At 36.5% G+C, this 27,982-nt stretch overlaps 2 long non-coding RNA genes across 9 annotated transcripts; both read right to left on the minus strand.

The window, feature by feature from the left end:
* Positions 1-1,388: 1,388 nt before the first annotated feature.
* Positions 1,389-4,902, minus strand: LOC146469492 (uncharacterized). 4 transcript variants are annotated; one of them, XR_014867188.1, is made up of 3 exons: positions 1,970-2,219; positions 1,904-1,936; positions 1,389-1,635 (listed from the first exon to the last, which is right to left on the minus strand). It is a non-coding gene; the product is annotated as an uncharacterized LOC146469492 (long non-coding RNA). The 4 variants fall into 4 exon arrangements; XR_014867187.1 differs by lacking the exons at positions 1,904-1,936; positions 1,970-2,219 and adding an exon at positions 4,600-4,902; XR_014867185.1 differs by having other exon boundaries at positions 1,904-2,198.
* A 2,940-nt stretch (positions 4,903-7,842) lies between these two features.
* Positions 7,843-27,767, minus strand: LOC146469493 (uncharacterized). 5 transcript variants are annotated; one of them, XR_014867193.1, is made up of 3 exons: positions 27,453-27,767; positions 11,058-13,273; positions 7,843-8,095 (listed from the first exon to the last, which is right to left on the minus strand). It is a non-coding gene; the product is annotated as an uncharacterized LOC146469493 (long non-coding RNA). The 5 variants fall into 5 exon arrangements; XR_014867191.1 differs by lacking the exon at positions 27,453-27,767 and adding an exon at positions 25,632-26,306; XR_014867189.1 differs by lacking the exon at positions 27,453-27,767 and adding an exon at positions 13,869-14,119.
* Between the last annotated feature and the right edge of the window lie 215 nt (positions 27,768-27,982).

The following is a 27,982-nucleotide window of genomic DNA, read 5'->3' on the forward strand; positions in this document are numbered from 1 at the left end:
GCGGGAATCTCTCAGGTCACGTGGTGTTTGCTAGCGGTCTTAAGGTATGCTTTGCGACTGTTTCTTGAATTTGAACATTCTGGATTGTTTCGACCACAACACGGGCAGCGTTACCGACAATGCTTTGCATGGTGTTTTGGACGGTGGCTCTAACAATCCCCTGGATTTGACTAATTTGGTCAGTATTGAACGAGTTGGATATACTTGTCTGCACTGATGAGCCATTGACAGCTCCTTAATCCAAATGATTGCATAGGCAGCAGCGGATAAATCTCTTAAGGTCAAGTGCGCCTTGAGTTAGCGTAGCACGACGGTCATAATTGTCAAGGCCAAGTTGACTTTACAGTGTTTTTAACTTAGGGACGTGACGAGCGTTGAGATCGGGCAAAGAAGTTCCTTCCGAACTCACGTGGTGCCTTGGGTCTCGAGACTCTAGTTATTTCTTTTCAGTGAAGCAGTTTTTACAGAGAAGCGTCGCCCACAAGCTTTCTGAAGGCCCAAACGAATATAGGTCACGGTTTACTCGTCAGGAAGCCTGGTTTTTTAAACAACAGAAGGGAAAACTGTGCTTATACATTCGAAAAATTTCATTCTTCTATTGACAAAATGCAATATACTGGCGTTTAGTCAGTCAAGTCGAGCCTACGATTTTGGGGATCTGCAGCAGCATTTTAAAGCTTGTATCCGGTTCGTTTGGCCGAATGGTTCAATGCAACATGGAGAGATCACGCGCAGAAAGTGGCCCATGGCCGAAAGTAAACCGAATTATCCCGCGGCATAAATAGAATAACGGGTTTGTGGTTTTCACAATGAGAAACGCCCAATTAGCCTAGACTATGACTCTTCAATAGAGTCTAAATATTGTAGAATTTTTGTCATTGTAATAAACCAACACTTGATTTTAAAACAATGATAGCCATCGTCGGTCTCGTTTTATTCATTTACTGACGACCAAAGGCTTTAAGTTTCATGGCGATTGCTCGGATATTAAAAGTGTTATTCACTGCGGGAAAAATCTATGATAGAATATTGCAAAAAGCAGTTCTAATTATGTAAGTAACCTATAGATATTGTTACAACGCTGTCACCAGGTTCAGTCAACTCCTTAAACCAATTATAACGTCATAGCGGTTACCATGAAAACCTTGTTGGTTCACAAAACTGAAAAGTCAATGACCTTCCGTTTTTATTACCTTTTCGAAAGGTTGCCGGCTACATTCTCAAACTTTTTGTGGCAGTATGAGAAAAAGAAATCATCCAACGTAACTTCAACGGCGTTTTTAGTAATGTACAGAACTTGTCTATTATGAATGGCATACTGAAAGTGGTAGGCATGCACAGCATCAAGGAAACTATACGTTCAGAAGCCAAAGCACATTCTCGCAACATTGGTTTATACTTTTCTTTTATTTCCAGTTATTCTGTACTACATAGAGTTGAAAACTTGAAAGTGCTGTCTTCGAGTAACATATTTCTATAACCACATGGTGTAATTATTGCTTTCTTCTTGTTATATTCGTACGTTGTGCTCCGGCTCTAAGCTTAACAGCCCATTCTTCTGGCCTCGTCACACAACTGCTGTCTTTTAGCAAGAAAGTCGGCGTTCACTTCTCTGTCCCAGTCGTATATTCCACCCTACAAGTAAGACGAAAAAGAAGAAGAAGAAGAGGAATTTATAAGTATCGATCGCTGATTATCGGCTACAGTCGACAGTGGTGGCTCATCTTGAGAATGCTTAGCTTCATGTATATCAGCCAGAGAAATCCCGACCTATAACAAGGGTCTGAATATCAGCCCATCAAGCTAAAAATCGACTGATCGATGGTAAACATGGGGTTGAAGGAAGTGTGATACCGTTACAAGCAAAGAGAAAAGTTAAGCATGTTTAAGTAATCCTACTCACCCTAAAACGTTGCCTTCCCTTAAAGGATCTTTTTCCGCCCTTTTCTTTTTTCTTTCCCTTAATATCTCCGCCCTGCAGGGCCCCACTAATGGCAGATTCAGATTCGGCTAAAAATGTCGACAACACAAGAAGTACAAAGAGGAACAAAAGAGCTTTGGTTTCCATTTGTTCAAGTTCTTTTCCTTTTCATAGTCTGGAAATCGAATTTGAACGCATAGCTGGTGTCTTTAAACTCTGGAATAAAACTGCTGAACTTATATAGGCAATTACAATGGCATTTTTGACAGAATATAATCAGCTTTGGCAGAATATAATCTGAATTAGGATTAAGAGAATCGTAATTATTGTGTTTATCTTCAGTTTTATTATGTCAAGGCTTGTTGGTCTAAAAAGGCTGGACACTTAAACAAGCAGAAACTTAGCTTTACGAAACATCATACTTGTAATTGGTACCTGGTGTTTTAAAAGTTCAATAGAACAGAAACCATTATAAATAGACAGTTTTCGAAGATCCAGCAGGCATGTATGAAATAATTTTTATGAAAGCTGCTGAAGATGAATGAAATTTCATCCGAAACATGTTTACTTTAAGAAATGTCGTACCTTTCATAAAAATAGACAGTGATAATTATTTGCTAGAGAAAAAAAGAATTCAAATAACTTTGACTTTTCCTCTATTCCTTTTCCTTACTGAGATGAGTAGAGCTTCCCATCAACAATCCGAGAAAATTACTGTCACGCAGAACATGTTTACTAGTTCAATTGTATACGTAAAAACTTGGCAACTGTATTCATCACCATTTAGAAGTTATGAAGCACAATCTGTAGATATCATTGTAGATGCTCTTTCAAGGTCTTAGTACAAAAATGGAAAATTCCTTTTTCGATTTCTTTCAGTTCTGTGTCACTTTTAATCAACCTAATGCAGAGAGAGAAAAAAAAATGAATTACGAAAGTTGACACTTCAAAAAAACCAAAAAAACATTTTAGCACAAGTTGTTTAATTGCCTATATGGAGATATGAGTATGTCAGTTACCTTAGTTGCGTGCCGCGCGCTTGATTGAAAGAAGAAAAATCACACTTCCTTTATGAAGCGCCGCGCGCTCGACTGAAAACAAACTGAAAACTCATAATCAGCACGCTCGGCGAAAACTAGAAAAAAATAAGTTTTGAACAGTATATCTTTACGTAGACTGTTAGAACTATGACAGTTTTTCGGAGAGAGATTAACACGCGCAAGACCTGTAATTTTTTTCATAACGACCGCAAGCTCATCATACTGCAAGCGCTTCGCTGAAAACAAGGAAAAATGCTTGATCAGAATATTCGAAGCTAGCATAAGGGTTGTTTAAAGAAGGAGAAATGTCCAAATTCCAATTCGATGATTTATACACAGACCCTAAGCACAGCCGGAGCGCCTCAAAGTCATACACCGGGCATTGTTCACCTGATCGCTACTCAGCTTTCGATTACGCGCAATAAAATATAAATCTTTTAGTGCTTCGAGTTATAACGGGCATTTTATTAAGAGAGAGGTGGTCGAATCCGAATGAGACTCATGCAGACTTTTTTTTGTTGTTGTTGTTCAACTCTCGACTTTCTAATCAGTCTGATGCGCGTATGCGCGCACCGGTGGTCAATCCTCCTTGGGGTACAACAGTGACAATTGACCTGTCGAGTGCAAATTTACTCTGCCCACTACCCCAGTAGAGCTAAATTGTCACGCCGACAATTTCCCGAACAGTCGTGAGCTTTTCCGCTTAGCTTCGACCAAAGTCCCTTAGCGCTACCAAGGACAAAAAGACTATTGTCTAACGGCACAATGACCAAAGTTGAGCCGGAACAATAGACCATTTCTTGATACGCGTGTTAAGTTATTAACTTCCAGTTAGAGCTTATTTTTTCAGTTGTTTGGAGTGGTGATGTTCAAGGTAATGAACGCCACGTAAACAATATGTCACGAGTGGCTATAAATTGGTTCTGTGATGTCCATTATTAAGAAGGCAATGTCTAATTAGATAATCATTGAAATTTCTACAGAATCGACCTTTAGAGCGCACATAAAGTGTGGTTATGACAAGGATGAATTCTGAAACTTTTTGTGGCAGTATGAGAAAATTAAAGAAATAATCCAACGGAACTTCAACGGCGTTTTTAGTCATGTACAGAACTTGTCTATTATGAATGGCATACTGAATGTGGTAGGCATGCACAGCATCAAGGAAACTATACGTTCAGAAGCCAAAGCACATTCTCGCAACATTGGTTTATACTTCTCTTTTATTTCCAGTTATTCTCTACTACATATAGTTGAAAACTTGGAAGTGCTGTTTTCGAGTAACATATTTCTATAACCACATGGTGTAATTATTGCTTTCTTCTTGTTATATTCGTACGTTGTGCTCCGGCTCTGAGCTTAACAGCCCATTCTTCTGGCTTCGTCACACAACTGCTGTCTTTTGGCAGGAAAATCGGTGTTCACTTCTCTGTCCCAGTCGTATATTCCACCCTACAAGTAAGACGAAAAACAACAAGAAGAATTTATAAGTATCGATCGCTGATTATCGGCTACATTCGAATATCAGGCCAAGCAAGCTAAAAATCGACTGATCGATGGTAAACATGGGGTAGAAAGACGTGTGATACCGTTACAAGCAAAGAGAAAGGTTAAACATGTTTAAGTAATCCTTCTTACCCTGAAACGCTTCTTTCCCATAGAGGATCTTTTTCCGCCCTGCGGTCCCCCACTCATGGCAGATTCAGATTCGGCTAAAAATGTCGTCAACACAAGTAGTGCAAAGAGGAACAAAAGAGCTTTGGTTTCCATTTCTTCAAGTTCTTTTCTATTTCTTAGTCTGGGAATCGAATTTGGACGCAGAGCTGGTGTCTTAAAGCCTTGGAATAAAAGTGCTGAACTTATATAGGCAATTAGAATGACATTTTTAACAGAATATAATCAACTTTGGCGCTTGCAATGGCAGAAGCTGCCGCGATGTGTGTAGAACTTATTATTAATAACACGCGAGTAGAATATAATCTGAATTAGGATAATAAGAATACAATACAAGACAATCTTTAATGACATTCCCTGAAAAGGGCTTTTCAGTGACAACAATAATTAATCTACAACATTAAACGTCAAAACGGTAGTGAATCTAAAAGTTACAATGATGCAATGATTCATATAAGAAGAGTAAAAATTAAGCTTAAGAATGGTCACTAAAAATAACAAGATAAAATCTTTTCTGTAAAAGCTGGGACAGACTAGAAAGGAAAGCGGCGAATAAGTTGGTTCGAAGTTTACGCTTAGAATCGTATAAGAATAAGAATGTAATCATCGTGTTTTTCTTCAGTTTTGTTATGTCAAGGTTTGTTGCTCTAAAAAGGCTGGACACTTGAACAAGCAGAAACATAGCTTTACGAAACAACATACTCTTAATTGGTACCTGGTGTTTTAAAAGTTCAATAGAACACAAATCATTATAAATAGACAGTTTTCGTAGAGCCTGCAGGCATATATGAAATAAAACGTTTATGAAACCTGCTGAAGATGGATGAAGTTTCATCCGAAACATGTTTACTTTAAGAAATGTCGTACCTTGCATAAAAATAGACAATAATTATTATTTTCTATAGTAAAAAAAAAAACAATTTTGATTTTTCCTTTTCCCTTTTCGTTACTGAGATGAGTACAGCTTCCCATCAACAATCCGAGAAAATTACTGTCACGCAGAACATAATTACTAGTTAAATAGTATACGTAAAAACTTGGCAACTGTATTCATCACCATTTAAAAGTTATGAAGCACAATCTGTAGATATCATTGTAGATGCTCTTTCAAGGTCTTAGAACAAATATGGAAATTGCCTTTTTCGATTACTTTTAGTTCTGTGTCATTTTTAATCAGCCTAATACAGGGAGAGAAAAAAAAAATGAATTACAAAAGTTGACACTTCAAAAGAGTCCAAAAAACATTTTAGCACAAGTTGTTTAATTGCCTGTATGGAGATATGAGTATCAGTGGCAGTTACTAATTAATTTGGCGTGCGTGTTACATTATTCTTTCTGTCTTTTTAACTTCCAGTTAGAGCTTATTTTTCATTGCTTGGAATGGTGATGTTCAAGGTAATAAACGCCACGAAAAAATCTGTCACGAGTGGCTATAAGCTTTCTAAAATTTGTTATGTGATGTCCATCATTAAGAAGGTTATGTCAAATTAGACAATCATTGAAATTTCTACAGAAACGAGAACAAAGAAAGGAGAAGCGACCTTTCAAGTCCATTCAAATTCCTCACGAAGTAGTTGTCTGAATACGTAGACTCCCACATGCCAAAAAAAAAAAATCTCCAAATACGATTTGTGGTTTACAAAGTGTGGCATCTTGTTCCACTTCTATCAAATGTGATAAGTCCGCTCTTAGAGAAAAGACGCGATAAGGGTCACAACAAATTGCGATAGTTTATCTTTTATCTATTGGGAGCTATAAGTAACTACTACGTCAACACCAAAGAAAACGCTACTTGAAAACATGTGTCCTCGTTACTTGCACTACTTCGCAATTATTCCAATTCGTTCAACTTGTGCAATGCAACTAAAGTATCCTGGCACAAAATTGGTAGGAACGGTGTTCAAGTTGAGACAGAGAATGAAAAATTAGCTAAAATCGGCCGTCATGTGCTCACATTCTCCACAAAACCTTAAATTTAGTCATATCACGTTTTTGTTTTCCCGAGGTCGGTGACAAGATGTACCAAAATATTTAAGGACGGTGCCTACTAATACCGAAGTATTTTTGTGCGGTTTATGACTATGCGGGAAAAGCAGACCTTAGCAAGGCTTACTAGAATCCAAAAAGAAAATTGAGGGTAACCACGCATTTTCAGAGATAATTAAGCAATAATATTGCTAAAAAGCGCCAAAATATGAAGCAATGTATGGGATTTTTTCCTAAATTGAAGCTTAATTATCTCTAAAAAATGCATGGTTACCCCCAATTTTCTTTTGAGATACGAAAAGCATTTGCTAAGTTCTGCTTTCTTCATGTAGTTTTAAACCGCGCAAAAATATTCCTGTATTAGTAGGCACCACCCATAGAAAACCCGAGTATCTTGAGATGCGCAGAACGTATGCGCAGTAACAATAATTGGCACCGTCCTTAACGCACGTGCAGGGCCTTTGTCAATTTGCTCATTAAATGCTATTGTTTTATGAACTTCTGCTGTCGTCGTCGCAATTAACACAAGAGTGGACTGCATGTGAAAACATTCTGCCGAACAAAAAATTAAATTTAACATGCAGGTGTCCACATGTTTTTTTGCATTTATGGAATACATCAAATGTCTTTAACTCATGGAGCACGGAAAGGGTCCATTTAAACGACATCGAATCTTATCTGTCGTCGAATGTAAATGAAAACCTAATATAGCCCTCAAAAGAAACCTTGCAGATAGGGTAAATAAATAAGCGTAATAACTGTACAAAAACCTGCAATATTAACTCTCCTTTCAGACTTGTGTTCAGAAACAAAACATTCCTGGTTGTTACTCGAATGGTATTTGGGACGTGACGTAAGTGGATCCTCACGTAATTCAAACACTTGTTCCAAGTCACTTTTCATCTTAATCGTCAAAAGCAACTTGATACCGCAACCATTTCACTCGCGCAGTTAAACATCATCCAACTAGCGTATGCTTTGAAATGTGTTTTTTTTTTACGTGCTGTTATTGCAGAAAGATTAATGATTGACGAGAGAGGGTGTCTTGGTTGAAAGCACCTCGTTAACAAGTGCTTCATATTCAAAACTTATCGGTTGGATAATGAAAGCAAGATTAATTCTTGCGATGTTCCGATTGTCAGTGGAGATGTCGAGAAAACTTCTAACGTGAATAAACATCTCAAAAACTGAAACTTCAAATATGCAGAAACAAAAGAGAGATTTTCAGCTTCAATTACTTTTATTTATTTTCCACTACATTTGTTTAATCGTGAAAGCGAAGACCTTACATAGTTGAAATACATATTTCTTTCTATCGTATAACTTAAAGAAGACGGCTTGCTTGTTTTTCGTTCTACAGGGTTCTCACTTGTTGTACATCTCAGCAGCCCATTCGTTTGGCGGCATCACAAATTTGGCGTTTTCTCGCTGGAAAATCTGCCCTATCTTCCCGGTTCCATTCGTTTCTTCCATTCTAAAAGTAAGAAAAAGACAAATCAAAAGAAAGATGAAGGAGAAGCCAGTAGATTGCTTTAGTTGGTATTTATTTGCAGGCTCATTCACCAAAACAGACTTCAGTGTACAATTTTACCCATGCATTCCAACACCAAATCGATGTTCGGTTCACATTGGGTGCACTTGGCCAATTATCCCCAAATTACCTCAGTTGGACTAGGCATTTCAAGTTCTGAAGAAACTTTATCGGATCATTTGACGAACTATTCAAGAAAGGTGAAGACACTTGTGACCACCCTAAAAATATGGTCCGTTACGCACAACATCATTGATAATTGCAACTCCGTTTCTGTTCTGAGTTAATTGAGGATATTGGCAGCGCTGATATCGCTGCGAGCATGCCAAAGATCAGATAAGATTGTTATGGGCTAAATATTTAGGAGCACTTAAAAATACTCAAAATGTTGCTTCCTGCGTTACCACATCGGTTTTTGCCCTTTTAAAAGGCAAATTTTTAATTATATTTGTTCACATAACTGCTATGTATTTGAATGTAATTGTCTTTGCTCGCATAACTGCTATGGTTAATCACTTATTCATCCTTTCAGCTACGTTTCAAACATATTAAGTAATTGATCTATTCCACTTCTACACTTAGTTTGAACCCTTCCGGATTCCTCAGCTGAAAAATTAATTTGCCGAAGATATATTAAAGGGAGCAGAATCCTTTTCTTTAAATTTACTTCTACTATCTACTTATGGGTTTCCAAAAATGCCAGCTGGCCTTTCCCCCAAACTTTTGTCGACCAAATTTGTCCCTCCGAAAAGAAAACGGCTTGGTTTTTCAGTGTGCCAAATTAAGTTTTAAGTGAACTTTCTCTAAAAGAAAGAAAACACTAGTTTTACTCCGAGGCGGAGTTATATCTTTCCAAATCGATATTCCACGAAAAACAACCGTTGGTCGCCCCCAAATATTAACAGTCACTCAATTTTCCCTGGTGTTTAAAGATCCCTGGTGGTTCTCGGCAATAAGCCGTGGCGAAAAATTGGTTATCGCGAGGTGCTTATTCGACTGCGCACCAGGAGTTTTCCGACGCGAGCTAGTGTTGGCCATGTACCAAAAACTGAGGAAAGAAAACTGGTGTTAACGACGATTCTACTTACTCTGAAGTTCTTCTTTTTAAGAAAAGGCCTTTTTTCCGGCGGTTTTGAAAGCCCAGTAAAAGAGAGAGAGTCAGGTGAAATTATCAGCAGAACAAGGAGCACAACAAGGAATCTAAGAGCTTTGGTTGCCATCCTCGCCGGGAAATTTCTTCTTGTTTATGATCAAACTAGTTTGTGCAAAGCGTCTTATAAACCTTCTATCAATCCAAGCTGGCAGGAATAAGAAAAACTTGGCGATTGTTTTGTCGAAAACTAATTGCGGTGCCCATGCTGAGTGAAAAAACACATCGATTAACGAAACTCTTTCTCATTGTGTTATTAACAATTATACCTCAAAACGTAGGCGTACATAAACTTATTGGTTGACACCGAAAAACTCCTTTGAGTTCAAAAACGATAAGTGATATCATGCGATAGCGATAAGTGATATTTATGATAACCTCAAGCAAATTAAAGGAAAAAGAAAATTTATCAGGATAAAGAAAGTGGAAAACAAAACAAGAAAAGTTCATGATTTGCTATTCTTTTGTAAACTCGGGCTTTCCAAATAAGGAAGTAACGGCTGTGTTTTGTTTGACACTGGCCGTTCGGCAGACCACCTGTGATATGACTGAAAAATTGAATATCCTGTAGTGTGCGTATTCCAATGCTTTAGACCGGAGTCTTATACTGTCATAGTTTCATTCATTCATTCCGTCAAACTATTGGAGACACGTGTTCGCTTCGTTCCCCATGTTAAATTTTCAGCCCACATTGATAAGATATAGTTGAAAAGATCAGAACATATGAAACGAGAAACCCATAAGGGCTGACAAATTTTAACACTGAATTTAAGTTTCAAAATAGTTCAAAAGAAGCAATTCAACTCACAGCGGTGGTTTAACTGGAGCTAAAACATTCATGCTTACTTGTTAAATTGAATATCAGGCTGTTGCCAAGACACCTTTATTATTTACCATATGTATTGTTCTTCGTTGGAAACTACGAACACGATTATAATATTTGCGAAAATCCTACTGAAAAACAGGAAGGCGTTAATACAAAACGTTTAATTACCAAAATAACGGCTCGCACATGTGTTATAGGTTCAATTCGGTACATTTCTTTGTCGTTCTCTGCAAAATTCTAATTGCGCGATCATTGGATTGACATGTAGCCCATTAACTGAGTGACGAGACACGTTTCAACAATTATACCTCAAAACTGAGGCGTACATGAACTTATTTGTTAACAACAAGGCACTCCTAGTATGAGTTCAAAGAACGATAAGTGATATCATGGTTTTATAATAACCTCTACCGGTTGATAGATTTGAAATTCATCACTGAGATTGAAAATAATGGAAAACAAAAGAAGACAAGTTCATAATTTTCTATGGATTTTGTAAACTTCAGTGGATTTCCAAAACAGGAATAAAGGTATTTTGTGTTTAACATACCGCCCAACAATTAACCAGTTAATATATGACTTAAAAGTAGAATATCCTATAGTGTATGTATTCCAATCAATTTAGGAATCTTGGATTTGCATCGTTTAACTGAAGCGAAAAATTCAAACACATTTCACAGAATCAAGCACATTCCGTCACCCCAATGCAAACTTTGTAAATAGAAGAAATCCGGAACTAAAATAGACTTTTGTCGCTTTGTTTCTTTGTTTATTCTTTGGGCCACACTTTTGCAACTCATATAGCTGAGAACGCTAAAATTTATATGATATGAAAAATAAAAATTGACTCACGTATTGATGAGGTAGATGTGTGATATCGTTCCAAACAAAGAGAAAAAGTAAACATGTTTAAGTTATCACCTACTCACCCTAAAAATTCTCTTTCCTTTAAAACAATCTTTTCCGCCACAGGGGGCCCCGGATATGGCAGACTCAGATGCGACTACAAACGTCGACAACACAAGAAGCCCCAAAATGAAGCAAAGAACCTTGGTTTCCATTTCTCGAAGTTCGTTTCTTTTAGGAAAAAAGAACTTGCTGCAGGCAAGACTGGTTTCTTTAAGAGTTTGAAACTGAGAGTGCACGTACTGAACTTTTATAGGCAATTAGTAATTCGAGAAGCTGCTGTGATGGATAAACGTAATTAACAAACCAGTGGAATACTATAATTGGGATAATAAGAATCGTAATCATCGTCATTTTTCTTCAGTTATATTTTGAGGTTAACCTGTTACTCTTTGCAGAACTGAAAAAGTCTGAGCACTTAAACACGTTGAAAGTCAACTTTATGAAACACCATCCTCTCAATTGCTGCCCGGTGCTTTGAAGGCTCAGTAGTAGAGGATTCATTGTAAATACACAGTTGTGATTATTTACTAGAATAAATATGAATAACTGACTTTGACTTTTGCCCTACGGAAAATACACATTTTAGAACTTGTCATCGATAGCATAATGGAATATTACAGTCACGCAAAGGATGATTACTTAGTTAAATAGCAATGATGACTTGACAAGCGTATTCATTACCATCTAAGAGTTATGAAGCTCAATCTATAGAAAGCATTGTAAATGCTTATTCCAGGACTAAGTACAAAATTATAATTGTATTTTTTGATATCATTCGTCTGCTCTCATGTTTGAGTCTGCCTAAAGCGTCGAGGAAAAAATTACTAAGGAAACTTGACACGCCAAAGAAGTAAATTGAAACGTTTTAGGGCAAGTAGATTAATTGCCTATATCGAGGTACTCAACTGTCAGTCAGTATTTGAATGCTTAAAAGCATGTTACATGATCCGGTCTGTTTAACTTCCAGTTAGAGTGTGTGTAAATTCGTTGAGTGGTTAAGCTGAAGTTACTAAACTTCAGGAAAGAATCTATCACACGTCACCATAAGCTTTCTAAAACTGTTTATGCGATGTCCATTAATCAAATGGAAACTTCAATTTAGACAAGCATTGAAATTTCTAGTCGACGTTCAGAGCGCATCTTAATTGTGGCTGTGACAAGTGTAGGCGCGATCGATCAAGTCCAGCCAAATTTTTCAAGAAATATTTTAATGGTTCGTAGACTCCCCCGCACCCACTCCCAAAATCGCCAAATACAATTTGTGCATTACAAAGGATATCGTCCTGCTCCACTCAAATGTGATAAGATCGTTTTTAAAGAAAGGACGTGCGTAAGGGTCACAAAGAATTGCGATAGTTATTAAAAATTAATAAGTCACTTATTATTTCAAGCTGAACCGTCATTATCTAATGCAAGGGTTTACTGTACAAATATTCTGTCCAAAAACAACAACTATCGTGAAACTTAACTACACCTGTTCCGCTTCTTGTTGAAGATTTGCATAAAAAGCAATGGTTTTTTTTGGCATCTATGGAAAACAATAAAATCTCTTTAACTCATGGACCATACTAAGGACCAACTTCACGACATGACAACTCAGCCCCCCTCGAATGTAAATGGAAAAATTTATAAAAAACACCTTGCATAAAAGAAAAAAAATCAGCGTGATATTACTTCACAGAAACTTGCAATTTTAACTTTTCTTTCAGACTTGAAGGAGTTCAGACACAATGGTGTTTGTATTTGTATGTTCCGATTGTGGAGAGGTCGAGAAAAGGTCCAGCTTTCGCTTTTTACGGTATTTTTGGTTGAACAGGAATTTATTTTATAGGGTAGGCAGTAATGACACAACGTTTTTCCGAGTTCAAAGTCCTTTATGATTGACATGCCAATGATCTATACAATGAAGCTACTAACGCGAATAAACATTTCAACGAAACTAAAATCATGTCTAAATTTGCAGCAAGAAAAGCCTGGTTTTCGACCTTCGATTACTTTAATTTATTTTCCACTGAATTAGTGAAATAAAAGCGAAGCTAAGATCTTATCTATAGCTTAAATACATGTTTATTGCTATCGTATAACTAAGAAGACGGCTTGTTTGTTTTAAGTTCAGCTGCGAGGTTCTCACTTGTCGTACGTCTCAGCAGCCCATTCGTTCGGCGGCCTCGCACAATTGGCGTTTTCTTGAGGCAAAATCTTTCATATCTTCTCGGATCCATTCGTTCCTTCCATTCTAAAAGTGAGAAAAAAAGACAAATCAAAAGAAAGGAAGAAAGAAAGAAAGACAGAAGAAGAAGAATAAGCCAGTCAGGAAAACATTTAAGTTAGTAATTACTTGCAGACTGATTGACCAAAAGGGAGTTAAATGTATAATACAATCCTTACATTGATGATGCCAAGTCGATCTACGGATTGGTACCCTTAAAGAAAGCTTGAGAAAGATAGTTTATTCCAAAGTCAGATAAGACTTAATTTAACAGATGTTTCGTATTTGCAACAATTATTCTATGGACTAAATATTAACAGTCGCTAAATTTTTCTCTACCTTAGCAGACATATAAGAGTGCACTAGTTATTACCTAATGACAGAAAAGTGTGTACTTCTCTCGGTGCGATCGACTTTTAAGGTTTAGCCTAGAACTCCTGTGGTTCGTGCCAACAAGCCGGAGCGAAAAACTGCTTATAATGAGGCCATTTTGTAGGGTTCGAATAATAATACAAGCTAACTTCAACCAAAAGAATTAAAAGTTCTGCAGCACGAGCTAGTGTGAAACCATATAGCCAACAGCGAAGAATGGCAAACAGTTCTTAATAACGACTCAACTTACTCTGAATTTCCTTTCCGCCTTTCTTTTACTTCCTTTCCACCGTTCTCCTTTTGCAAACCCATTAAAAGAGAGAGAGTCAGGTAAAATTATCAACAGAACAAGAACCGCAACAAGGAATTTAAGAGCTTTGGTTGCCATACTCGACGGGAAATTTCTCCTTGTTTTCGATCAAACCAGTTCGCGCAAAGCGTCTTAAACCTCCTGCTGTATGAAACCAATTTGACAGGACTTAAAGGTAAACTTGGGGATTGTTTTGTCGAAAACTAATCGTGGTGCCCATACTGGGTGATGAAACACATAGATTATAATAGATTTCTTTCTCATTGTGTGTTTAACAATCATACCTCAGAAATGAGGCGTACCTTTGCACGAATTTATTTGTTGACAACGAAACACTCCTAACACTCCTATAAGTTCAAAACCGATAAGTGATATCATGGTTTTAAGTAACCTCAAGCAAAACTGAAGATAGATTCGAAATTTATCAGCATGAAAATAGTAGAAAACAGAAGACGAAAGTTGCATAACTTCATATTGCGTTTGTAAATTTGGACTTTCCAAATAAGGAAATAACGGTATTTTGTTTGACATGCCGTTCGGCAGACAACCAATCATGTGATTGAAAAGTAGTGCGTGCATTCCAATGCTTTAGAGCCTTGTCTGATTTTCATCGTCTCATTTATTCATTCAAACTATTGGAAACAATATAGGAAAATGTTTTTGTGTGTGTTCGCTCCGTTCCTATGTTTAACTTAATCTTTTGGACCACACTATTGGATCACTGAGAAAATGGCATATTACCCATAAGGGTTGATAAATTAAAACACGGAATTTAAGTTTCAAAGAAACAAAAATTAAAACAAGCAATTCAACTCAAAGCGATGGTTTAAATGGAGCTAAAACATTCATGCTCACTGGTTAAATTAAATATCAGGCTTTTGTCAAGACACTATTTTTAATATTTAATTACTTGCGCTTTAACCATGTTTATTATTATTCGTTGGAAATTACGAACACGATAAGAATATTTGTGAGCATGATCCTAATGAAAAACAGGAAGGCGAGAAGACAAAAGGTTTAATTACCAAAATAACGGCTCGCACCTGTATTACAGGCTTCGGTACATTTCTTTGTCGTTCTCTACAAAATTCTAAATATTTCATAGCTCGCTTGAGTTTTCATTAAATTTCGATGTGCCTTGTTAGAGTAGAAAGCCCACAAATGACGCCATTTCTGGGCGCATTCAGTTCCAAGATCGTTACAAATCACGCATAAAATTGTAAAGCTATAGCGAAAAAAAAAAAAAAAAGAGAAGAAAAAGGAGAAGAACGACGTTTTAATTAATCTTTTCTTTTGCATTGCTTTTTATTGCTTTCTCTCAATTTTTTTCATACCTCTTACATATTTTTACACTTTCTCTTCCCCCTTTATATCTGTGAATTTTTGTTTTGAACATTGAACTTGACCGAAGAAAGGTCGAAACGTCGTTTTCAGTTTTAACGTTATATTTTACTGTTAATCATCTTAACAGTCACAGTTTGAATTTATCACCGACTTGTTCGCATACTGTGTTTGATTTTTCTTACAAAAAACAAATCGCGTGTTGTTAAACTTGTAGTGTCCTGTAACTGCCGCAACAGCAAGTTCATTTATCATCTGATTCACAATTCACCTTTAGTCGATGATTTTTGGATATGACCATTATTTACATTCAGTTCTTTCCAGAAAAGAAAAGTAGAGAGCGGTTCTTTAACAACACTGCATGCAGCTGGTCCATAACTCTTTTAATTTATTCAAATATTATCAGATAACCATAAAAAGAAATTGTTTTCGCCTCCTTACTCCCTTGTGAGTATCTGAAATGCCTTAATCATTTCTTATTCCAGGATGTTCATGAAGAAGTGTAAATCAAATACTTGCTTAATACTTTAGACAAAAATTTCAAAACTACAATATCCTGTTGCATGATATCCCTAAAAAAAAAACGTTGAACCGTTTACAGCAGCTGTAAGTCTCTCTTACTGAAAATGTTTTAACTTTTCCGGTCATTGTGATGATTATTGAAAATCGTGACGAGGATGTATAATTGGTAAAATTGTTTTCATTTCCGTTGTCGACAGCCAACTACAGGTGATGCAAATTAAAAGCCTTTCAAGGTATTTTCAATAATAGTGCCCCGTCTGAATCATTATTTACTAGGAAGAACAGCGTGAAATAAGCAGTCATAAGTCAAACGTTTTCCAGAAAGCTGTTGGGTTTTATTATTCATGGTTTATACTTTTTATCTGACAACGTTTCTTCAATCGAGTGTAATCGTAAACCATTGTTAAAGGGGAAGTATCACGAGAATTTGATGTCGTTTCAAAGCTCAAAAATGTCTGTCTCTCAACAGAAACAAAAACAAAATAAAATAAAATGAAATAATTGTCCAGTTTTGTTATAAGTTATCACCCCAGTGCAATAAAACTGTCGGTTATTGCCTCTGACCAGAGATAGAGTAGGTCGGAATGGGCTGAAATCTGAAAAATGTTAGGCTAACGTTTTTGAAGTTCTTGCATTTCTGTTTCCAGAATGTACTATAACAGGTCACGAGTTGTTCCTTTCAAGAATTGAATTAATTTCTTCCCTCTCTTTGTTCTAGAATTATTCTGTAGGCAAGTGAAGGTCTTATTTCACCATTTTTAACAAAAAGAGGGAGTAATATTACAAACGCACCTGTTTACAAAAAGAGATTTTACTTATTTACAAAATATGTTTCTCTTTGCGATGGCGAGCTAATTGCTACATCACTTGTGCCCACAGGCCTAATTGCCTGTAAACCCATCGCGTGTAAATAAAAGTTATGATCGATATGGTAAACTGCACGCAATGGATTATCACAAAATAAGTACCATATCTAAAGAACGGGGTATCTAAACGTATATTTCTAGACAATGGTATTACTTTGAATGCAAAACTCTTTCAAAAAGGGTCCAAATTAAGAGCATTTATCCGCCTTACTCGAGTACCACAGCCCGGAGTGAACACTGGGTATTTTATCAAGTTTCGTTAGAGTCACAAGAGTCAACAGGGATATAGTCATTGCACATGAGGCCAAAATACTTGAAGTCGTTGCGGAAACCATTACGTCATGCGGAATCAGTTTACCTTCTAGCGTCGACAACGTGCTGAAGTGAACGCTGAGTATTGCTTGCTTATTACAAAGCCGTCAGAATGAGGCATCAGGTGATTTTCACCAAAGAGGGTCATTGTTTAGAACCTTTTTCAGAAAAGAATTGAGGATAAACGATACCTTTTTTCGGTCGGAGAAACTTATTTACAATAACGTTTTAAGAAAACTATCTAATGCATACGGTGAGCGTTATCCTCTTGGAACTAGAATCTCGTACAGGAAAGAGAAGCAATACTCTGGACCGAGTTCCTGTCCTGTTGGTGACTCTACCTTTCCTTCTTTTGAATGATTAATTGGACTGCCCGTGAATTTACGGTACATGTATTTGAAATTGCCTAAAGAAGAAGACACAGTGGTTACCAATGACACGCGACTCTCCGTCTTCAAAACAGTATAGTTATTTTATGGTCTCGTTTAGAGCATAGCGCATTTTTTAACTTGAAACTTTTAAATTTCACTGCACTTGATTATTTGATTATTTGCTCGCACGCAGGGCTGTGCAGTGAAATTTAATAACAGTTTAATCATATGACGTAGTAAAAGACTCTTTCATTGTAGTTTAAACTGACTTTTTGATAACGTTAAAAGCATCTGTTAGTAGGTAAAATTGTGAACTGTTTTTGCTTTGTTTCCGTGAAATCTTGCTCACCAAAACTTGACTTTATCCGCGTCTTTTGAAGGAGGAGGGTCACGTGTTACAAAATAGAAAGTGTTGGATACACTTAAAGTTCCTAGTTGTTAAAATAACAAAACCAGTAAAACTTATTGGACCGCTGTGGCAATTCAGAATTACAACAGCAAAATTTCGCTTACTGAACTAATAGTTGCTACAGATAGATTTTAATCATTTTTATTACTAAAGAGAAATCGAGCTAGAGATATTTATGCCCATGCAACAAATTAAAATACATAGATCCTTGATAGAAAAAATTGGGAAGTACTTGTAATTCAAAAGGCAAAGTAAAAGAAAGAGCATGATGTTTCCATTCTAAGTATGAGTTTGGTTTCTAAAGAGAAAATGCATAATTAAACTTGCTACCGGTTTTGGTAGAAGGAAGCGGTTTCCATAAAGTTTGAAGAAACGAATGTGCTGGGATTTCACTGAACATCAAAGTTAAATCCTTTAAAGATAAGGTCAGAATGCTGAGAGATTCTTAGAAATACTAATAATATATCATTCTTAACGTTGTACGACGCTGTCAACTCAGCACTCAGTGACAAAATCAAACAAGGGAGTATTCACTAGGCACTCTAATGATATTAACCTGAGAAAGATAAAATGTCCTTAGCCCAACGTTCTCCTTTCTTTATCGCGCCGCAAAACGTTGGAATGAGTTTGACCATCAGATGAAAAATTTATCATCATTAAGCCTTATCAAGAATACCGTGAAAACCCTCCGATTTTTTTGACGTATAAGGCTATTTCTTATTGTATATAGTAGTTTTATTGCCTTGTACTTTGTTGTGGTGTTGTAGATTGTGAGTTTGCAATTGAGGTATCCGGAATTTTGTTAGAATGATTCGGTTGATCCATTCCACCTTACAAGTAAGACGAAAAACAACAAGAAGAATTTATAAGTATCGATCGCGGATTATCGGCTACAGCCCACAGTGATGGCTCATCTTGAGAACTCATCTTAACTACATGCATATTAGCCAAAGAAATCCCGGCCGATACCAAGGGGTTAAATATCAGGCCAAGCAAGCTAAAAATCGACTGATCGATGGTAAACATGGGGTTGAAGGAAGTGTGATACCGTTACAAGCAAAGAGAAAAGTTAAACATGTTTAAGTAATCCTACTCACCCTAAAACGTTTCTTTCGCAGACAGGATCTTTTTCCGGCCTTCGTGGCCCCACTCATGGCAGATTCAGATCCGGCTAAAAATGTCGACAACACAAGAAGCGTAAAGAGGAGGCAGAAAGCCTTGGTTTCCATTTCTTCAAGTTCTTTTTTCTTTTCTCAGTCTGGGAATCGAATTTGGACGCAGAGCTGGTGTCTTTAAACCTTAAAATAAAAGTGCTGAACTTATATAAGGACTTAGAATGACATTTTTAACAGAATATGATCAACTTTGGCAGAATATAATCTGAATTAGGACAAAGAGAATCGTAATTATTGTGTTTTTCTTCAGTTTTATTATGTCGAGGCTTGTTGCTCTAAAAAGGCTGGACACTTAAACCAGCAGGAACTTAGCTTTACGAAACACCATACTCTTAATTGGTACCTGGTGTTTTAAAAGTCCAATAGAACACAAATCATTATAAATAGACAGTTTTCGAATATCCAGCAGGCATGTATGAAATAATTTTTATGAAAGCTGCTGAAGATGGATGAAATTTTATCCGAAACATGTTTACTTTAAGAAATGTCGTACCTTTCATAAAAATAGACCGTGATAATTATTTGCCAGAGTAAAAAGAAATAACTTTGACTTTTCCTTTTTTCCTTTTCTTTACTGAAATGAGTAGGGCTTCCCATCAACAATCCGAGACTAGTGGAATAGTATATGTAAAAACTTGGCAACTGTATTCATCACCATTTAAAAAGTTATGAAGCACAATCTGTAGATATCATTGTAGATGCTCTTTCAAGGTCTTAGTACAAAGATGGAAATTGCCTTTTTCGATTTCTTTCAGTTCTGTGTCACTTTTAATCAACCTAATGCAGGGAGGGAAAAAAATGAATTACGAAAGTTGACACTTCAAAAAAGTCCAAAAAGCATTTTAGCACAAGTTGTTTAATTACGTGCATGGAGATATGAGTATGTCAGTTAATAATTAATTTGGCGTGCGTTTTAAGTTATTAACTTCCAGTTAGAGCTTATTTTTTCAGTTGTTTGGAGTGGTGATGTTCAAGGTAATGAACGCCACGTAAACAATATGTCACGAGTGGCTATAAATTGGTTCTGTGATGTCCATTATTAAGAAGGCAATGTCTAATTAGACAATCATTGAAATTTCTACAGAATCGACCTTTAGAGCGCACATAAAGTGTGGTTATGACAAGGATGAATTCTGAAACTTTTTGTGGCAGTACGAGAAAAAGAAATCATCCAACGGAACTTCAACGGCGTTTTTAGTCATGTACAGAACTTGTCTATCATGAATGGCATACTGAATGTGATAGGCATGCACAGCATCAAGGAAACTATACGTTCAGAAGCCAAAGCACATTCTCGCAACATTGGTTTATACTTCTCTTTTATTTCCAGTTATTCTCTACTACATATAGTTGAAAACTTGGAAGTGCTGTTTTCGAGTAACATATTTCTATAACCACATGGTGTAATTATTGTTTTCTTCTTGTTATATTCGTACGTTGTGCTCCGGCTCTGAGCTTAACAGCCCATTCTTCTGGCTTCGTCACACAACTGCTGTCTTTTGGCAAGAAAATCGGCGTTAACTTCTCTGTCCCAGTCGTATATTCCACCCTACAAGTAAGACGAAAAACAACAAGAAAATTTATAAGTATCGATCGCTGATTATCGGCTACAGTCGAATATCAGGCCAAGCAAGCTAAAAATGGACTGATCGATAATAAACATGGGGTAGAAAGACGTGTGATACCGTTACAAGCAAAGAGAAAGGTTAAGAGACAGTCCGCGTTGGACTCGACCGGTCAATTTGGGCCAGTCGTTCGATTTCCTTCAAATTTTCAGCAACAGACAAAGTTGATATAACATTAATGAAAACACATTTCTTTTGATTCTAAACTTAACAAGACCCGAAATTTTGAGGCGAATGTTCAACCCTCCCGAATCCCCGAAAATCGACCTTTCACCGAGTCGAAATTAACCCGTTTTCGGATGTTTGCCGCCGAAATAATATTTATCCGAAAAACCTTACATTTATACCACGAACACATACACTATACTTTTTTACAAATATGGTATATAGAACTCATATTATTGAGAACTTTTAAAAGGAGGGCATCTCAAACATACCAATGTTAACGATTCGTACACGGAGCGTGTCAAGTGCTGCAACAAAAACCAACATTTCTCAAAATTCTGACTTACTCTGGAAGTCTCGTGTATTTTTCCAAAGAGTACTAGGATAGTGTCCTTAAACTACGGAATAATATTTAGTGGATCTCTATACTGCGAAAAGATACGGCCGCAACAATTTTGGGCAAATCTCTTATTTTCCGACACGTGTTGTGTGACAGCGATGGCATCCCAAGGCAACAAACTTCGACTTTTTCTGTCTGGACAGCAACTTAAAGTAAACAAATACGTTTTAAAAGGGTAAACAATTAAAAACGTACCTTAAAAGTTCCACTGTTTTGCTTCCAAGACTTCATGTTTCACCGATTAGCTATCAGCAAATTTGATGACATTCCCTGAAAAGGGCTTTTCAGTGACAACAATAATTAATTGACAACATTATACGTCAAAACGGTAGTGAATCTAAAAGTTACAACGATGCAATGATTCATGATAAGAAGAGTAAAAATTAAGCTTAAGAATGGTCACTAAAAATAACAAGATAAAATCTTTATGTAAAAGCTAAGACAGACTAGAAAGGAAAGCGGCGAATGAGTTGGTTCGAAGTTTACGCTGAGAATCGTGTAAGAATAAGAATGTAATCATCGTTTTTTTTTCTTCAGCTTTATATTTGTCAAGGCTTGTTGCTCTAAAAATTAAAGGCCGGATACTTATACAAGCAGAAACAGGCATATATGGAATAATTTTTATGAAAGCTGCTGAAGATGGACGAAGAGTCATCCGAAAAATGTTTAATTTAAGAAATGTTGTACCTTTCATAAAAATAGACGATTATAATTATTTGTTAGAGAAAAAAAAAATAACTTTGGCTTTTCCTTTTTCCTTTTCTTTACTGGGATGAGTACAGCTTCCCATCAACAATCCGAGAAAATTACCGTCACGCAGAACATAATTACTAGTTAAAAAGTATACGTAATAACTCAACTGTATTCATCACCATTTAAAAGTTATGGAGCATAATCTGTAGATATCATTGAAGATGCTCTTTCAAGATCTTAGAACAAATATGGAAATTGATTTTTTCGATTTCTTTAAGTTCTGTGTCATTTTTAATCAACCTAATGCACCGAGGGAAAAAAAATGAATTACGAAGGCTGACACTTCAAAAGAGTCCAAAAAACATTTTTAGCACAAGTTGTTTAATTGCCTGTATGGAGATATGAGTATCAGTGGCAGTTACTAATTAATTTGGCGTGCGAGTTACATTATTTTGTCTTTTTAACTTTATGTTAGAGCTTATTTTTCATTGCTTTGAATGGTGGTGCTCAAGGTAATAAACGCCAAGAAAAAATCTGTCACGAGTGGCTATAAGCTCTCTAAAATTGGTTATGTGATGTCCATTATTAAGAAGATAATGTCAAAATTAGACAATCATTGAAATTTCTACAGAAACAAGAAGGAAAGAAAGGAGAAGCGACCTTTCGAGTCCATTCAAATTCCTCACGAAGTAGTTGTCTGAATACGTAGACTCTCACATGCCAAAAAAAATCTCCAAATACGATTTGTGGTCTACAAAGTGTGGCATCTTGTTCCTCTTCTATCAAATGTGATAAGTCCGCTCTTAGAGAAAAGACGCGATAAGGGTCACAACAAATTGCAAAAGTTTATCTTTTATCTATTAGGAACAATAAGTAACCACGACGTCAACACCAAAGAAAACACTACTTGAAAATATGTGTCCTCGTTACTTGCACTACTTCTCGATTATTCCAATTCGTTCAACTTGTGCAATGCAACTGAACTATCCTGGCACAAAATTGGTAGGAACGGTGTTCAAGTTGAGACAGAGAATGAAAAATTAGCTAAAATTTGCCGTCATGTGCTCACATTCTCCACAAAACCTTAAATTTAGTCATATCACGTTTTTGTTTTCCCGAGGTCGGTGACAAGATGTACCAAAATATTTAACACACGTGCAGGGCCTTTGTTAATTTGCTCATTAAATGCTATTGTTTTATGAACTTCTGTTGTCGTCGTCGCAATTAACGCAAGAGTAGACTGCATGTGAAAACATTCTGCCGAACAAAAAATTAAACTTAACATGCAGGTGTCCACATGTTTTTTTGTATTTATGGAATACATTAAATGTCTTTAACTCATGGAGCACGGAAAGGGCCCATTTTAACGACATCGAATCTTATCTGTCGTCGAATGTAAATGAAAACCTAATATAGCCCTCAAAAGAAACCTTGCAGATAGGGTCAATAAATAAGCGTGATAACTGTACAAAAACTTGCAATATTAATTCTCCTTTCAGACTTGTGCTCAGAAGCAAAACATTCCTGGTTGTTACTCGAATGGTATTTGGGACGTGACGTAAGTGGATCCTTACGTAATTCAAACACTTGTTCCAAGTCACTTTTCATCTTAATCGTCAAAAGCAAATTGATACCGCAACCATTTCACTCGCGCAGTTAAACATCATCCAACTAGCGTATGCTTTGAAATGCGTTTTTTTACGTGTTGTTATTGCGGAAAGATTAATGATTGACGAGAGAGGGTGTCTTGGTTGAAAGCACTTCGTTAACAACTGCTTCATATTCAAAACTTATTGGTTGGATAATGGAAGCAAGATTAATTCTTGCGATGTTCCGATTGTCAGTGGAGATGTCGAGAAAACTTCTAACGTGAATAAACATTTCAAAAACTAAAACTTCAAATATGCAGAAACAAAAGAGAGATTTTCAGCTTCAATTACTTTTATTTATTTTCCACTACATTTGTCAAATCATTAAAGCGAAGACCTTATATAGTTGAAATACATATTTCTTTCTATCGTATAACTTAAAGAAGACGGCTTGCTTGTTTTTCGTTCTACAGGGTTCTCACTTGTTGTACATCTCAGCAGCCCACTCGTTTGGCGGCATCACAAATTTGGCGTTTTCTCGCTGGAAAATCTGCCTTATCTTCCCGGTTCCATTCGTTTCTTCCATTCTAAATGTGAGAGAAAGACAAATCAAAAGAAAGAAAGATCAAGGAGAAGCCAGTAGATTGCTTTAGTTAGTATTTATTTGCAGGCTCATTCACCAAAACAGACTTCAGTGTACAACTTTACCCATGCATTCCTACACCAAGTCGATGTTCGGTTCACATTGGGTGCACTTGGCCAATAGGCCTTATCACGGTTTTCGACGCCATTTTGACGAGTAGAAAAACAGGCTTGAAATAACAGTGTTTGTATGTAAATCAGATGTCAAATAATTTTCATAAAACATCGCTTCTGAAAAATTCATGAATTGGAAACTTTTGGAACTAGGAAAAGGATTTTAAGAAAAACATTTGAGAGATGTAGCTGTGCCAGAAAGCGTCCAGTCCTATTTTGAACTTTCCATACATTTCCCGGTATTTTTTTCCCGCGAGCTATTTTTAGAGCAGTTCACGGCTGGTACGCTTTACAGACAAATGTATGGAAAATTCAAAACACGACTGGACGCTTTCGAGCACAGCTACATCACTCTAAATTTTTTTTCTTAAAATCTTTTTCTCAGTGTCAAAAGTTTCTAATTGATGAATTTTTCAGAAGCCATGTTTTATGAAAATTATATGACATCGGATTTCCATACAAACACTGTTATTTAAAGCCCGTTTGCCTAATCGTCAAAATGGCGTCCAAAACCGTGATAAGGCTTATTATCCCAGAATTACCTCAGTTGGACCAGTCAGTTCAAGTTCTGAAGAAACTTTATCGGATCATTTGACGAACTATTCAAGAAAGGTGAAAACGTATTGCTACCACCTTAAAATATGGTCCGTTACGCACAACATCATTGATAATCGCAACTCCGTTTCTGTTCTTTGAGTTAATCGAGGATATTGGCAGCGCTGATATCGCTGCGAGCATGCCAAAGATCAGATAACATTGTTATGGGCTAAATATTTAGGAGCACTTAAAAATACTTAAAATGTTGCTTCCTGCGTTACCACATCGGTTTTCGCCCTTTTAAAAGGCAAATTTGTAATTGTATTTGTTCACATAACTGCTATGTATTTGTATGTAATTGTATTTACTCGCATAACTGCTATGGTTAATCACTTATTCATCCTTTCAGCTACGTTTCAAACATATTACGCTTAGTTTGAAACCTTCCGGATTCTTCAGCTGAAAAATTAATTTGCTGAAGATATATTAAAGGGAACAGAATCCTATTCTTTAAATTTACTTTTACTATCTACGTATGGGTTTCCAAAAATACCAGCTGGCCCTTCCCCCATTTTTTTGATCGACCAAACTTGTCCCTCCGAAAAGAAAACGGCTTGGTTTTTCAGTGTGCCAAATTAAGTTTTAGGTGAACTTTCTCCAAAAGAAAGAAAACACTAGTTTTACTCCGAGGCGTGGTTATATCTTTCCAAATCGATATTCCACGAAAAACAACCGTTGGTCGCCCCCAAATATTAACACTCACTCAATTTTCCCTGGTGTTAAAAGATCCCTGGTGGTTCTCGGCAATAAGCCGCGGCGAAAAATTGGTTATCATGAGGTCCTTATTCGACTTCGCACCAGGAGTTTTGCGACGCGAGCTAGTGTTGGCCATGTACCCAAAACCGAGGAAAGAAAACTGGTGTTAACGACGATTCTACTTACTCTGAAGTTTTTCTTTTCAAGATGAAGTCTTTTACCCGGCGCCTTTGAAAACCCAGTAAAAGATAGAGAGTCAGGTGAAATTATCAGCAGAACAAGGAGCACAACAAGGAATCTAAGAGCTTTGGTTGCCATTCTTACCGGGAAATTTCTTCTTGTTTATGATCAAACTAGTTTGTGCAAAGCGTGTTATAAACCTTCTGGTCTATCAATCCAAGCTGGCAGGAATAAGAAAAACTTGGCGATTGTTTTGTCGAAAACTAATTGCGGTGCCCATGCTGAGTGAAAAAACATCGATTAACGAAACTCTTTCCCATTGTGTGTTTAACAATTATACCTCAAAACTTAGGCGTACATAAACTTATTGGTTGACACCGAAAAGCTCCTTTGAGTTCAAAAACGATAAGTGATATCATGCGATAGCGATAAGTGATATTTATGATAACCTCAAGCAAATTAAAGGAAAAAGAAAAATTTATCAGGATAAACAAAGTGGAAAACAAAACAAGAAAAGTTCATGATTTGCTATTTCTTTTGTTAACTCGGGCTTTCCAAATAAGGAAGTAACGGCTGTGTTTTGTTTGACACTGGCCGTTCGGCAGACCACCTGTGATATGACTGAAAAGATTGCATATCTTGTAGTGTGCGTGTTCTAATGCTTTAGACCGGAGTCTTATACTGTCATAGTTTCATTCATTCATCCCGTCAAACTATTGGAGACACGTGTTCGCTTCGTTCCCTATGTTAAATTTTCAGCCCACATTGATAAGATATAGTTGAAAAGATCAGAACATATGAAACGAGAAACCCATAAGGGCTGACAAATTTTAACACTGAATTTAAGTTTCAAAATAGTCCAAAAGAAGCAATTCAACTCACAACGGTGGTTTAACTGGAGTTAAAACATTCATGCTTACTCAGTGTTAAATTGAATATCAGGCTGTTGCCAAGACACCTTTATTGTTTACCATATTTATTGTTCTTCGTTGGAAACTACGAACACGATCATAATATTTGCGAGAATCCTACTGAAAAACAGGAAGGCGAGAATACAAAACGTTAATTAAAATTACCAAAATAACGGCTCGCACATGTGTTATAGGTTCAATTCGGTACATTTCTTTGTCGTTCTCTGCAAAATTCTAATTGCGCGATCATTGGATTGACATGTAGCCCATTAACTGAGTGACGGAACACGTTTCAACAATTATACCTCAAAACTGAGGCGTACATGAACTTATTTGTTAACAACAAGGCACTCCTAGTATGAGTTCAAAGAACGATAAGTGATATCATGGTTTTATAATAACCTCTACCAGTTGATAGATTTGAAATTCATCACTGAGCTTGAAAATAATGGAAAACAAAAGAAGACAAGTCCATAATTTTCTATTGATTTTGTAAACTTGGGATTTCCTAAACAGGAAATAACGGTATTTTGTTTAACATACCGTCCAACAGTTAACCAGTTATGTGACTCAAAAGTAGAATATCCTATAGTGTATGTATTCCAATCAATTTAAGAATCTTGGATTTACATCATTTAACTGAAGCGAAAAATTCAAACAAATTTCACAGAATCAAGCACATTGCGTCACCCCACTGCAAACATTGTAAATAGAAGAAATCCGGAACTAAAATAGACTTTTGTCGCCTTGTTTCTTTGTTTATTCTTTGGGCCACACTTCTGCAACTCATATAGCTGAGAAGGCTAAAATTTATATGATATGAAAAATAAAAATTGACTGACGCATTCATGAGGTAGATGTGTGATATCGTTCCAAACAAAGAAAAAAAGTAAACATGTTTAAGTAACCTACTCACCCTAAAAATTCTCTTACACCCTTGTCCGCCACGGCAGGACCCGTGCATTACAGACTCAGATGCGACTACAAATGTCGACAACACAAGAAGCCCCAAAATGAAGCAAAGAACTTTGGCTTCCATTTCTCGAAGTTCGTTTCTTCTAAAAGAAAGAAGTTGCAGGCAGAGCTGGTGTCTTTAAGAGTTTGAAATAGAGTGCACGTACTGAACTTATATAGGCAATTAGTAATTTGAGAAGCTGCTGTGATGGATAAAAGTAATTAACACACCAGTAGAATACAATAATTAGGATAATAAGAATCGTAATCCTGATCGTCATTTTTTTTCAGTCATATTTTGAGGTTAACCTGTTACTCTTTGCAGAACTGAAAAAGTCTGAGCACTTAACCACGTTGAAAGTCAACTTTATGAAACACCATCCTCTCAATTGCTGCCCAGTGCTTTGAAGGCTCAGTAGTAGAGGATTCATTGTAAATACACAGTTCTAATTATTTACTAGAATAAATATGAATAACTGTCTTTGACTTTTG

The sequence above is a fragment of the Pavona decussata genome, unplaced genomic scaffold, assembly GCF_977016875.1.
Source record: "Pavona decussata unplaced genomic scaffold, jaPavDecu1.1 SCAFFOLD_122, whole genome shotgun sequence".
In the NCBI taxonomy this organism is placed as follows: Eukaryota; Metazoa; Cnidaria; class Anthozoa; order Scleractinia; family Agariciidae; genus Pavona; species Pavona decussata.